Source organism: Eleutherodactylus coqui, chromosome 12 (genome assembly GCF_035609145.1).
Source record: "Eleutherodactylus coqui strain aEleCoq1 chromosome 12, aEleCoq1.hap1, whole genome shotgun sequence".
Taxonomy (NCBI): domain Eukaryota; kingdom Metazoa; phylum Chordata; class Amphibia; order Anura; family Eleutherodactylidae; genus Eleutherodactylus; species Eleutherodactylus coqui.
In genome coordinates, this window is record NC_089848.1 from 121769236 (window position 1) to 121782948 (window position 13713).

Genomic DNA, 13713 nt, shown 5'->3' on the forward strand with positions numbered 1-13713 from the left:
CACTCCTCCCCCACCATCTACGCTGCATGCAGTATGGTGCAGGAACACAGATGATGGGGGGGAGAGGGGAGGATCTTCTCTAAGCACTGCTGCAGTATCCTAACTGCAACTTTGAGGTCCTATTAAACCATCACCTCAATGCTGACCCTTCATTGTTGAAAGCATATTGAATTTGCTGTTCCTACTGTTACCATTTTATAGATCTGTGCATAATGTGGGTCACTAGGGACCTCTAGTGGTAGCATTTTTACATTGCTGCTCACCTCTTCTTTTTAAAAGAAAAACTGTTATTGGCTGGCCTGGTCACATGGTTTGGGGGAAGGTCCTGCAATAAGAGAGGATGAGGATCTTCTGGAGTCTGAGGCTTGCATAATGTGGCAGAGAGAAGCTGCAACATAGCAAGAAGAGGAAAGGCAGTGGAACGGAACAGAGGGACAGACACAGGTGAACAGCGCAGCGTATTGATGCTGCCTGTACAACAGCTGGTTCACCAGTCTTTGCCGAGAGACATAGACCAGAGAAAGCAATACTACAGACTGACAAGGGCCGCAGTTAAAGGGATCACAGCTGAGGTTAGAGAGACGATCCTGCAACACTTCACAGGGATCATCCCTTTCAGACTTCTCTCTCTGTCTGAGGTGCTGAGGACTCCGGGAGATCTGGAAGTTGAGGGCGGTTCTCGATTAAAAGCAGCTTGTGTGCGCATGTCCAGACTTCAGAACATGCGCAGGCCTGCCGATCGCAATACATGTGCTCAAACACTGCAAATACAGAGGTGTGACCAGAGGCGGGCCAGGGACCTTCAGACTGTTACTGCAGACGTCCATGTCCGCCAGCGGCAGACCAGTCATTGGGTCATACTTAGGTAACATTCGGATTGTGTGCGGCACCCCGACATTTATTACTGGGTCTTACTGTGTTATTGTTACAGCGTGTTACAGAGCTTCGTGATTAATGAGAGGTTGTTGTATCGTCCCTTTAATGTGACAGCTGTTCGTACTGTTAGTTAGGGCTGGTTCGGTTGTCTGATGTTTCCGTGGTAACTGACTAACTTCGTGTAAGTGACAAAATCTTCTATCGCTATTTTATTCTCCAACTTCATTTGTTACAATACAGATCTATATTTTGTAAGCCCGGTGCCCACATTGCGCCCGCTTCCTGCGTCGCCTGCCCGTACCGCGACAGCCTAACAGTGAGTTACAGCACCTGATGACACGGCGGCGGCTCAGCCGGAAGGGCTTATTTCAAGTAATTATTTTTAATTCTTACTTATTATTTTAAAATGTTCAGGCGCTTAAAACCAGTGAGGCGCGGTAAGACCCGAATACTGCGACTCCCAGAGCATCACCCTTGTCACCGGCGGAGCTGCTGCACCTCTGCTTTCCTGCAGATTCCATTAATTACTGTGTGAAGACACAGCGGCTCCAATGAGCCACAGTTTTCAGGGGCCAATTGACTTTCTGCTGGGATTGGGCTGCTGCACTACTGCGGCGTGCCACCATGGCCTCACTGCTCTATGTACGGACAATGGACTATCTGTCTGCTTCTCCTTCACTAAGTAGCCCAGCCCTGCCGCATTTGAAAACCCCATGATGTCGTTAAAAAAAACCAAGTCGTGGGGGACCTCCGTGCACTGTAGCCTGTTTTTAGCTAATTGAATCGGCCAATAGATTGCTTCTAGGCCGCGGACCTGTGAACCGCCGGTCACCTGCAGGTGAAGAGAATTCACCGTGGCAGAGGGATCTGAAGTATATACGGTCCTGTGAATAAGGCCTAAGGGGAAGACTTATTAAGACCAGCATTTCATACGCCTGTCATATGAATATGGAGCTCCATGTGGCGCAGAATGTTAGGGCAGGAGAAATGCAGTCCTAAGCTCTCACGACCTGAAGGTTTTCAGGTTCAATCCTTGCTTGGTTCAGGTAGCCTCCTCAAGGTTGATTCATCCTTTCGAGGTCAATAAAATGAGTACCCAGGGGGTAAAAAGATGACTGGGGAAGGCAATGGCAAACCACCCCACAAAAACAGTCTGCCAAGAGAATGTCACCTCACCCCAGGAGTCGGTCATGACTCGGTGCTCGCACCAATATATGAAGAGGTGGACATCTCTACATACATTATTCCCTGAAATAGAAATCCCTTATATTTAAAACATAACCTTTAATAATAAATTGTTTGTTCTTATTATTAGAAGTTATGTCATAGGGACCAATCACCTAATTGCAGGGATCATTTCTACTCCAGAGAAGCACACTAAGGCCTCGTGCACACAGGCACGCGCGGAGTCTGCTGCTGAATCGTCTTTCTTCAGCATGGCAGAGTCCACCATCAGGGCTCGTGGCTGCACTACTTTCTCTCTATTTTTCATTTTGATTTGTTTTGGGGTGATTGGACTCTAGTTTGATCCAATACAACTGAGGTCAATGATATCTAATATAAATAAGCCTACAGGCTTTCTCTTGCTCCACACTTTGCCCCCTTTCCTGTAACTTTGGGTATATTGTTACGTGTGCTGCTGGGATCTGTAGTTCCAAGCTTCCTAGCAGCACAGCCCTCACAGGGTTAATTGATTGAGCTTGCTGGGTGTGGTACTTCCTGCTGGCCAATCTCCTGGGTCTGCACTCACATATAAACCCAGCTCCTGTCAGTCTCTGTCTGGTGTTTCAGGGTGAGCAGTCATGAATCCTTGTCTGTTGAAGACAGAGACAGATCTGTAGGCTTTTTTATATTCGATATCTGCTCCAAATACAAAGTGACCCTCTAAATACTCACCGAGCAGATTTAGAAGTTCACAACCAGCACCTTTGAAATATTTGATGTTTGCGTAGTGAACATCGGGTCAATCTAGTAATACTAATATGGCTGTTGTATTTAAATATTTTAAACAGACTAGTGGCATAAAGCCCTGTCCTATTCTCAGATGAGGGGCGCTGACCCAGCATCTTCTATTTGAATTGCCCTCTGTATATATGAAAGTACAGATAGACTTACCTAAAAGATACAGCGTTAGTCTGTAGAGTAGAAATTATCCCTGCGATAGGGGGATTGGTCCCTACAAATGCACATATATGGGCCCCATGTGGTGCAAAGTGTTAAGGCAGCAGAATGCAGTCCTAAGCTCTCGCTCACGACCTGAACATTGTGGACTTAATTCCCGTGTGGTTCAGGTAGCCGGCTCAAGGTTGACTCAGCCTTCCATCCTTTTGAGGTCAATAAAATGAGCACCCAGCTTGCTGTGGGGTAATAGATAAATTACCTGAAAGCGCTGCAGAATAAGTTGGCGCTATACAAATAACAAGTCCCTTCCCTATTCATTCAGATGAGTAATTTTTAGGCTCATAAAAAAATCGCTCCAGGAATATAGCACATCAGTGACCAATTTTATACGGCGCATGGAATGATGTTTATAATGTCCATTAAGCCTGAGGAAGAACCCTGCATTGGTTAAAAAGCTTGCTATAACATCATGTCTTTAGTTAGCCATTAAAAGGTCCTGAGCCCGGTCACCTTGTGTGCCCTCATACATCCACTGGTCCCAACACCTCCTAACAGTCTGATCAGATGCTCCTCTCTACTAGTGGCCTGCAGGGGGCGTCCTAAGCCTGGAACCTTGTGTGCCCCCATCCACTGGTCCCAACATCTCCTAACAGTCTGGTCAGATGCTCCTCTCTATTGGTGGTCTGCAGGGGGGTCCTGAGCCTGGTCACCTTGTGTGCCCCCATCCACTGGTCCCAACACCTCCTAACAGTCTGGTAAGGCACTCCTCTCTACTGGTGGTCTGTAGTGGGTGTCCTGAGCCCAGTCACCTTGTGTGCCCTCACACATCCACTGGTCCCAACACCTCCTAACAGTCTGGTCAGACGCTCCTCTCACCTGGTGGTCTGTAGGGGGCGTCCTGAGCCCGGTCACTTTGTGTGCCCTCATACATCCACTGGTCCCAACACCTCCTAACAGTCTAGTCAAACGCTCCTCTCTACTGGTGGTCTGTAGTGGGCGTCCTGAGCCCGGTCACTTTGTGTGCCCTCACACATCCACTGGTCCTAACACCTCCTAACATTCTGGTCAGATGCTCCTCTTTATTGGTGGTCTGCAGGGGGTCCTGAGCCCGGTCGCCTTGTGTGCCCCCATCCACTAGTCCCAACACCTCCTAACAGTCTAGTCAAACGCTCCTCTCTACTGGTGGTCTGTAGTGGGCGTCCTGAGCCCGGTCACTTTGTGTGCCCTCACACATCCACTGGTCCTAACAGCTCCTAACAGTCTGGTCAGATGTTTCTCTCTACTGGTCGTCTGTAGGGGGCATCCTAAGCCCGATCACCTTGTGTGCTCCCACACATCCACTGGTCCCGATACCTGCTAAGAGTCTGGTCAGAAGCTACTCTCTACTGTTGGTCTGTAGGGGGCGTCCTGAGCCTGGTCACCTTGTGTGCCCCCATTCACCTGTCCCAACACCACCTAACAGTCTGGTCAGAATGACCCAAATTGCGGGAAACTCATTGATGCAACCATCCAGCTTCTCGTATTCCAATAATATGCCCTTAAACTCTAGGATTGCATCATAGAGGTGTCTAGTGGTCAACAAGCTCTATACAAACGGAAGAAGAGGTCACTACATACAAGGGGCCTCTGAGAGCCTTTTATAAACCAAGGGAGGAACCACTTTTAGGTCCTCCGGTGACAAGACCGCTCATCTAATCACCACAACTATCATCATTTACAGATCTGCCTGAGATAGAACCGCATCCCGAGTTTTGCTGCAATATGACAACTCCTTCTAGGGGCTGGTGTGTTTTTTAGCAAAGAGTGTATATCTGGTCCAAAAAGGAGCAATGCATTTTGAAGATGAACTAATAGAGACACGCACCTACTTTCTCAAGCAGCATGGTAAGGTCTCTCTTCTATGAGCTAGGAAAGTGGACCACTATGTAAAAGTCGTGCCCGGTCTGCCGAATTTTGCTGTTTATACATGAAGCACCAGCTTAGTAGCCCAGAGTAATGAGGCCCCTCTAGAAAAGTGAGCATGCATTTGTCTGTATTGTCAGTGTCTTCTGTGCTGCATAAATGATGTGTATTGCATAGCTGTAGCACTGTAAGAGTTAACTGTCTGGTATGCGAGATGTCTGTCTGAAAATGTATCTTTTTATGTTGTGAGTTGGTGGTCACCTGACCATGCTTCTTATATGTGTTTGCAAGGTGTCAGCAAGAGAGGTTCTTTCATTCAGCCAGAGTGAGTCTGAAAGAGGAGTTGGAGGATGGAAGAGGCCGAGCGATGTCCTGAGAGTTGCCTTGGGACTACTACCGCCAGGAGTCCTTCCCACTAAGCCAAGGAGAGGAGATCGCCAAGCAGCATGGAGCGGCGGCTGGAAAGCGTGAGTGTGGACAGGTTGAGAGTCCGGAGAGGAGGAGAGTGTATTATTTCTCCAGGAGCGGAGCTGCACAGATAACTTGGACTGTGGGCCCGATATTCATCCTGTGTTCTTCCTCCCGGTCTCATTACCAACTCTGCCTGCACCAGTTCTATGCCGGGCCTATCTACTGTTGGACTGTTTAAGGTTGGTGTTTTCCAGTAAAGCAACATTGCCGACCATCCCGGCTTTGTTTTCAACTATACTCTGTGTGTGTGGATTCTCATTTCATCATCCAGCTTCACCGCAGAGGAAGGAACGGTGGCGTTACGTGACATCGAACTGTGAGTTCACCATCACTCTTTGAATTGTTCTACCCTTGACGTCTCCCCCTAGCGGTGGCCGGGACGGGTCTCATTCTTCCCTTATGGGGGAGGAGATGGTAGAGCCGCCGTGACAAGTGACATCTTTTCCCCCATCATCTCCTCGCCCGCTGCACCAGCATGTAATACTACTTTTTGGTGACAACAGCTGATCGCTGGGTTCTTCAGAAGCTGGACCTTCAGAAAGCTCCATTTCAAAATCCATTGTCTACATTAGAACCGCCTTTAATGTTTTTCTCGTACAGCGCCATCCATTCATATGACCCAATAAGGCTTAGGGATGTGTGTTTATACCCCTTTAGCATAGAGTATTCACATGGTTTTATGCAGTCTGATCTAGGAAATCGTCTGCCAAAGATGTGGGATATTTCATTAATTTAACGGTAAATTTAACTTGGCAGTGGATACAAAATGATGCACTACATCCAGGCAATACATTACTTTATTGACAGGCCATGGTGCTTGTTATTTTTGGATATCTAGAAAGCCACCTTGAAGTAAAGCAGACACAACGAGCTGTGCGAACACGTAGCCTTGAAAAGTGAATCAAGGTTTTTAATTGAACCATTTCTTGTCTAGGCTGTGTGTAATGGAAAATAGAAGACCTGGGAAGCCTCATTACATAAATGGAAGACTCTCACTGAGACGTCGGAGATAAAAAGAAGATAAAAGGGAGACTTCTTATAGATGGTTCAAGTACATAAGTAACATCCAAGGAAGTTATTAAAGATGTTGTACATGATTGTACAAAACATGGCTACTTTTCTCTACCAAGAGATCCACATCTGTCCATGGATTGTGTCTGATATTACAGTTCAGCTCTATTAAAGTTGAAAAGGGCCCCTGAGGTGTAAGAGGGGCCGCAGACAGGTCTAGGACTGAGGGGCCCTATAGAGATCTGGAGCTCTGTAACACATAGATGGGGCGGATGCCACAAATTTGAACCTAAGGGCCTTATGGAGAGTATGGTGGGACCCTGTTCCAAGACATTAACTGAGGCCTTGGATGCTGCATCATGAGTGCAGGACTCAAATCCATAACGGTCATAATAGGATTGATCACAGGGCTGGCACCATGTGGATGTTAGCCTTGGGCAAGATACGCAGGATACATCAGAACTCATTCTGGATGCTCCAAATAGTTCTTTTATTCCAAAGTAACACACAATTATGGTCATTCAATCCAATAGCTAAGCTGCACGGTCCTTCTGGGAGGTACATGCCAGAAACCAGGATGTGACTTGTACCAGGCCCTCTGGCACAGTAACCCAACTGGCACAAATGTGTCCTCACTGCAAACTCTCTGCTGCTCTTCTCTATCTTAGACATTGTGTACGCAACCTTTTATATCACATGCGTGGTCCCACGTTGGTATGCCCCATGTGTCCAGCTGCAGCCAATCGAAATACCACAGTTAGGGCTTTTACCCACTAGCGTTTTTTTAAATGATTTTTTTTGCGATATTGCTGCATTTTTTTTTCAATGGGACTTTCTAATGTTAAAATCGCATTCCACAAAGATCGCAAAAGCACAAACCTGCGATTTTTGTGCGATGCGATTTTAACATTAGAAGGTCCCATTGAAAAAAATTCAGCTGTTACCATGCGGCGGTTACTGTTCCTCCTGGGGCAGCGGTGTGCGGGGTCCCGCGGTCGGGGCGCGTCCCCCCGGCTTGTTTTCCAGTTGCCGGGGGCGCGGGTGCCTGGCCAGCGTTGTGCTGGTGGCGTGCAGTGCCATGCGTGCGTGCACCTGTGATTGCAGCTGCCAGGCACGAGCTCCCTTTCATTAAGATCTGTTGGGAGTGGGCCTTCTCCCTCTCTCTGCCCCTGGGCGGGGGCTCTTGTTTAAAGATCTGGCAGGGACTTAAAATCACTGCCAGTTATTGGTTTCCCTCAGTGTGCTAGCTAGTCTGCCTCTGTTGGTCTCCTGCCTCTATCAGATTGTCTGCTATAGTTGCTACCATCTGCCAGATCTTTCAATCTGCCTCGGTTCAGATTAGTTTGCTTGTGTTGGTTGCTTTTCATATGCCTTTACTGTCGGTATTCTACCCTTCCATCAGGTACGCCAGTGTCTCTTCTCGACCCCTAGTGAGAGTAGGGACCGCCGCCCAGTTGCCCTATGGGGTTAGCCAGGAGTGGAGGCAAGCAGACAGGGACAGGGGTTGTGGGTGAGATCCATGGCACCCGGGCTGGCGTATAAGGAGTGGTATACCGTAACGTAATAACTGGCCCTTAAAAATTGTTCAGCTGGTTTTTTGCTCTCCAATGGAGGCCATGAGTACCCTCGCAGGTCAGTTGCAGGATTTGGTGGTCATAATCCATGACCAGTCCGGTCGTATGGTGGCCCAGGAGCAGCGGTAGTTAGTGCATGTATCTGCCGCCCCTTTTATTTCTGAGCCCAAGTGTCCTCTTCCTGAGGTGTTTTCAGGGGAGAGGAGCAAATATTTTGCTTTTCAGCAGGCATGTAGATTGTATTTTCGGATGGGGCCCCGCTCATCCGGCTCAGAATCCCGGAAAGTTGGATTGAGTGTGTCCTTACTTTGGGGTCCCCCCAGACATGGGTCTACTCTTTACCCGAGAGTTCGGCTTGCCTGCAGTCAGTTGATTTATTTTTTCGGGAACTTGGAGGTATTTTTGATGAGCTGGACCGTGCGGGATTAACGGTCTCTCATCTCATGTCTCTACGTCAGGGGCAGCAGTGGGTAGAGGACTATTGCTCTAAATTTAGACAGTATGCAGGTGAAACCTCTTGGAACGATAACGCCCTTAAAGATGTGTTTTTGATGGGTCTGTCTGACGCTGTCAAGGATCTACTCATTTCTCATCCCGCTCCCGTGACACTCAATGATACGGTGGAATTGGCGGTCAAAGCTAACAGGAGGCTGAGATCTAGAAAGGAGGTCTGTAAAGCTAGGGAATCCAGCAGACCCGCTCCCCCTTCTCCTATGCCAACTTCTGGTGCCGAGCCTATGGAAGTGAACCAGCTAAGTCCCGAGGAACGACGACGGTTCCGGATGACTCAACGTCTCTGCCTCTATTGTGGGAAAGCCGGACATCGTGTAGCGACCTGTCCTCAGAAGCGTCTACAACATCAGTCTGAACCAGCAGAAAACTTCAGAACCTAGGTGATTTTTGTGAGGATCGCCTAGGATCACAGGTACTCCCTAAGTTGTTGGTGCCTTGTCAGATTGGCTTCCGGAATTTCACTCAGTCCGGTCAAGCTTTTATTGAGCCGGGTGCTGCCGCCAATTTGATTAATTTAAGTTTTGTCAGGCTTCTGATGACTGAATTCTCGGCGTTAAAGATTCCTATTCGCTTCACTAGTATTGATTCTACCCCTCTGTCTGCAGGGGTTGTACAGTTGAGGACTCCCATGTTACAGTTGACTGCGGGTGTTCTCCATTCTGAGAATCTGTCGTTCTTGGTAATGGAAAGGATGTCCGTTGATGTAGTGCTTGGTATGCCCTGGTTAGCACTGCACAATCCCCGATTTGATTGGTCCACTCGGGAATTGACACATTGGGAGTTGTCCTGTCATAGTCACTTAGCCACTGTATTGATGTGTTCAGCAGATACCATACTTATTCCTGAGTATTTGTCCGATTTTCGTGACGTATTTTCCCAGAAACTGTCTGACACTTTGCCTCTCCATAGGGAGTGGGACTGCGGTATTGATTTGATCCCCAACAGTCCCATCCCTAAGGGAGCCATTTTCAATTTGTCGGGGCGTGAGCACGAAGCCCTTAAGTCCTATATCTCAGAGTCTCTGGCCAAACAACATATCCGGCCGTCCAGGTCCCCTGCCAGGGCAGGTCTCTTCTTTGTAGAGAAGAAGGATGGGACATTGAGGCCGTGTGTGGATTATCCGGCTTTGAATAAAATTACAGTGAAGAACCAGTGCTCCTTGCCCCTGATTCCTGACTTATTAAATCAGGTGGTAGGGGCCCACTGGTTTTCCAAATTGGACTTAAGGGGGGCTTACAATTTAATTTGCATCCGCAAGGGAGATGAGTGGAAGACGGCGTTCAACACCTCGTTTGGACATTTTGAATGTCTAGTCATGCCCTTCAGACTCTGTAACGCCCCCGCTGTGTTCCAGGGGTTTATGAACGCGGTCTTCCACGACTTCCTGGGGGTTTTTCTGGTCACATATCTTGATGACATTCTGGTGTACTCCCCAGACTGGGACTCACATGTGCAGTACCTGAGGTTGGTTCTGACCCGTTTACGTGAGTACCAACTTTTTGTCAAGTTGGAGAAATGCATTTTTGGTACTAAACAAGTGTCTTTTCTTGGTTATGTGATTTTACCCACGGAGATTCAAATGGAGTCTGATAAAGTGGCAGCAATCCCCCAATGGGGCAGACCAGATAACCTGAAAGCTCTCCAGCGGTTTTTAGGTTTCGCAAATTTTTACCGTAAATTCATTAAGAATTATTCTGTTATTGCTCAACCCCTGACTGATCTTACCAAGAAGGGAGCCAACTTGGTAAGATGGTCACCAGAGGCCCTAGAGGCTTTCAGTCATCTCAAAAGGGCGTTTACTGCTGCCCCGATGCTTGTACAGCCTGACCCGGCGCGACCGTTCTTTATTGAGGTTGATGCGTCTGAGGTGGGGGTGGGGGCTGTATTGTCTCAGGAAGTCAGTGGGAGATCTGGGTATAGCCCATGTGCGTTCTTCTCGCGGAAGTTCAGTTCGGCAGAACGTAATTACGACATGGGTAATCGTGAGTTATTGCCGATTAAGTGGTCTCTGGAAGAGTGGCGCCACCATCTTGATGGGGTGTGCATCCCATTACCTTGTATACTGATCATAAAAACTTGGTATATCTTGCCAATGCTAAGACACTCACAGCTCGTCAAGCCAGATGGGCGTTGTTTTTCGCCAGGTTTAACTTCATCGTTACATATATTTTAGGGGAGAAGAACGTGAAGGTGGACGGCCTCTCACAGAGTTTCGGTTCGCCGGAAAGTGAGACAGTGCCTCCCGAGAATATCTTGGCCCCTGGGGTGGTGGTGGCAGCTGTAGAATCTGATCTCGTTCCTAATCTACAAAATTGTCAGTAGGACGCTCCCTCGGGGGTGCCGGAGGGCAGATGGTTTGTGCCAGAGACCTTGCATCTCAGAGTCATTGAAAAATCTCACTCATCTGTTCTCGCAGGCCATCTGGGGGCTCAGGGGACTCTGGATCTTTGTACTAGACACTACTGGTGGCCCGGCATGTCTCGGAAGATCCGCGACTTTGTTAAGGAATGCTCTGTCTGTGCACGCTGTAAAAGTCGTCGGCGTCCGGAAGGGCCTCTGAGACCGTTACCGGTATCTTTTCGTCCCTGGTCGCATTTATCAGTAGATTTTACCTGAGTCTTAGAAGTTCACCACTATCCTATTTACTGTAGACCATTTCTCAAAAATGGCACATTTGTAGGGTTAAAGAAGCTACCTTCTGCAATAGAATTTTCCAAGATTTTTGTAAAAGAAATCATTCGCCTACATGGGGTTCCCGAGAACATCATTTCTGATCGCGGGGTTCAGTTTTTTGCACAATTCTGGCGAGCCTTCTGTAGAAATCTGGGAACGTCGCTTTCCTTCTCGCCAGCATTCCACCCATAGACTAATGGTCAGAATGAGCGGAAGAACCAGGATTTAGTGCAATATTTACGGTTGTTTGCTAGCGAAAAGGCTCATCAGTGGGCAGAGTTCCTGCCATTGGCAGAGTTTGCGCTACACAACCGTACGTGTTCTTCCACTGGGGTATCACCATTCCTGCGCGTATATGGTCAGCATCCTCGCTTCCTTACAGCGCTTTCTGCACCGTCTGCCTGTCCTGCAGCTGATGTCGCCACAGATGCGCTGCAGGGGGTATGGAAAGAAGTACAGAAGAACCTGGAAGCAACAGGGGCTCGTATGCAGATACGTAGTGGGAGGAGTCTGTCAGTATCTGAACCTTACAGGATGGGACAGAAGGTATATTTGTCTTCTAGAAATCTCAAATTGAAGCTTCTGTCTTTGAAACTGGTGTCGCGTTACGTGGGTCCCTTTGTCATCACGCATATAGAAAATCCGCTTGCTTATGAACTTGATTTGCCAGCTACATGGAGGGTTCATAGGGTTTTTCATAAGTCACTATTGAAACCTTTTGTCCCTTCGGTCTAAGTGTGCTCGGGGGGGGGGGGGGGGGGAGAGAGATCTCTCTCACTCTCCCCCCCTGCCGCCCGCCACTCAACCCCGCCCCTCCGAGCTGATGTCACCACAGATGCGCTGCAGGGGGTATGGAAAGAAGTATAGAAGAACCTGGAAGCAACGGGGGCTCGTATGCAGTTGCGTAGTGGGAGGAGTCTGTCAGTATCTGAACCTTACAGGGTGGGACAGAAGGTATATTTGTCTTCTAGAAATCTCAAATTGAAGCTTCTGTCTTTGAAACTGGCGCCGCGTTACGTGGGTCCCTTTGTCATCCCGCATATAGTAAATCCGCTTGCTTATGAACTTGATTTGCCAGCTACATGGAGGGTTCATAGGGTTTTTCATAAGTCATTATTGAACCCTTTTGTCCCTTCGGTCTGAGCGTGCTCGGGGGGGCGGCGGAGAGTAGCGGGGGGGGGGGGGGAGGGGGGAGGGAGAGATCTCTCTCACTCTCCCCCCCTGCCGCCCACCACTCAACCCCGCCCCTCCGAGCTCGCTGGGACCAGTAAGCAGTTGCTTGAGAAGAGCAATGCTCGCTCGAGTAACTGCTGTATCCGGGCGTGCTCACTCATCTCTAATCAGGACCTTTGAACTTTTAGACTTTTATTCTCCATGTAAGGCCACGATGTGGTAGTTTCCTATTTCCAAATTTTTGTTCAACCTGTAATATGTCATTATCATAAGAAGGAGAGCAGAATTTTGGTTGCATTGAAAGGGTGATAGTTTTGCACAGTGAGTGTCTCTTGAGCATGAAGGTTTTGTGCAGTGCTCACTAGTAATGAGGCAACTAGGAGCCCGATGGCTGCTAAGCTAAAGGGGCAGATGCCCGTGTTGCTGGAGGAAGACGATGTCCAGCACCAGCCCATCGAGGACCCCAAGCCAGAGATGGATGACTTCATAGGAGATCTAGACAGCGCAGGCCCTTAGGTGGACTCTGACTGGGCCTTGCCTATGCAGAGAGCCCTCCAGCAGTTGGCCACAGAGGACCGTACTCTATGCCTACAGCTTCCCACCGAGATGAACAGAGCTGCAGAATGCTGCACCGAGCAAACGGCCGAAGCTGCAGAATGCCAGGCAGAGCGAGAGGCTGCAGAACATCACACAGAGCTTGAACACCAGCTGCAGATTGTGGAGTACCAGGTGCCAAATCCAACACCACCGACAAGTGAGGCCAGCAGCACGAGGACCAAGCAGCCCCAGCAGGAACACTTCCCTGTCCTAGCAAAGGACAAGGACCTGGACACTTTCCTTAGGGCTCCTGCACACTGGTGAGAGCGATATCGGGATGTGATTGATGCCCTGATATCGCTCTTGCAAACCTTTTGGAAGCCCTGGATGCAAGGTGTTTCTGCAGGGAAACAGCCTCCCATCCCTGCAGGGCTGATGGAATCTCTTGCTGTGGCTGTCACAGCCATGGCAGGAGATAGTAGTCTTCTCCCATTCATTTTTTTTAATGGGGCCGCTCATTCCATGAATGAGAGCTCTGCGCTGCCTCTGATTGGCCACAGCGCTCAGCCAATTAGAGGTAGCGCTTTCAGTTGTCGGAGCTTTTTAAATCCCCGGACAGAGAACAAGAAGAAGAGGGCTGGTACCTGCAAGAAGACGCGCCGGAAATTACGATTCCCAGGAGATGTATTAGTATATATATTTTTCAACAGTCATGTATTATTTTTGGGAAGGGGGGGGGGGCTTATGTTTCAAGCCCCCCAAAAAACTTGCAACAAACAGTCCCCTGCCACTGCTGTCAAAGCAGTGGCAGAGGACCGCGAGCATCTCCAAATCATTTCAATGGGGCTGGCACTGCTGCTGC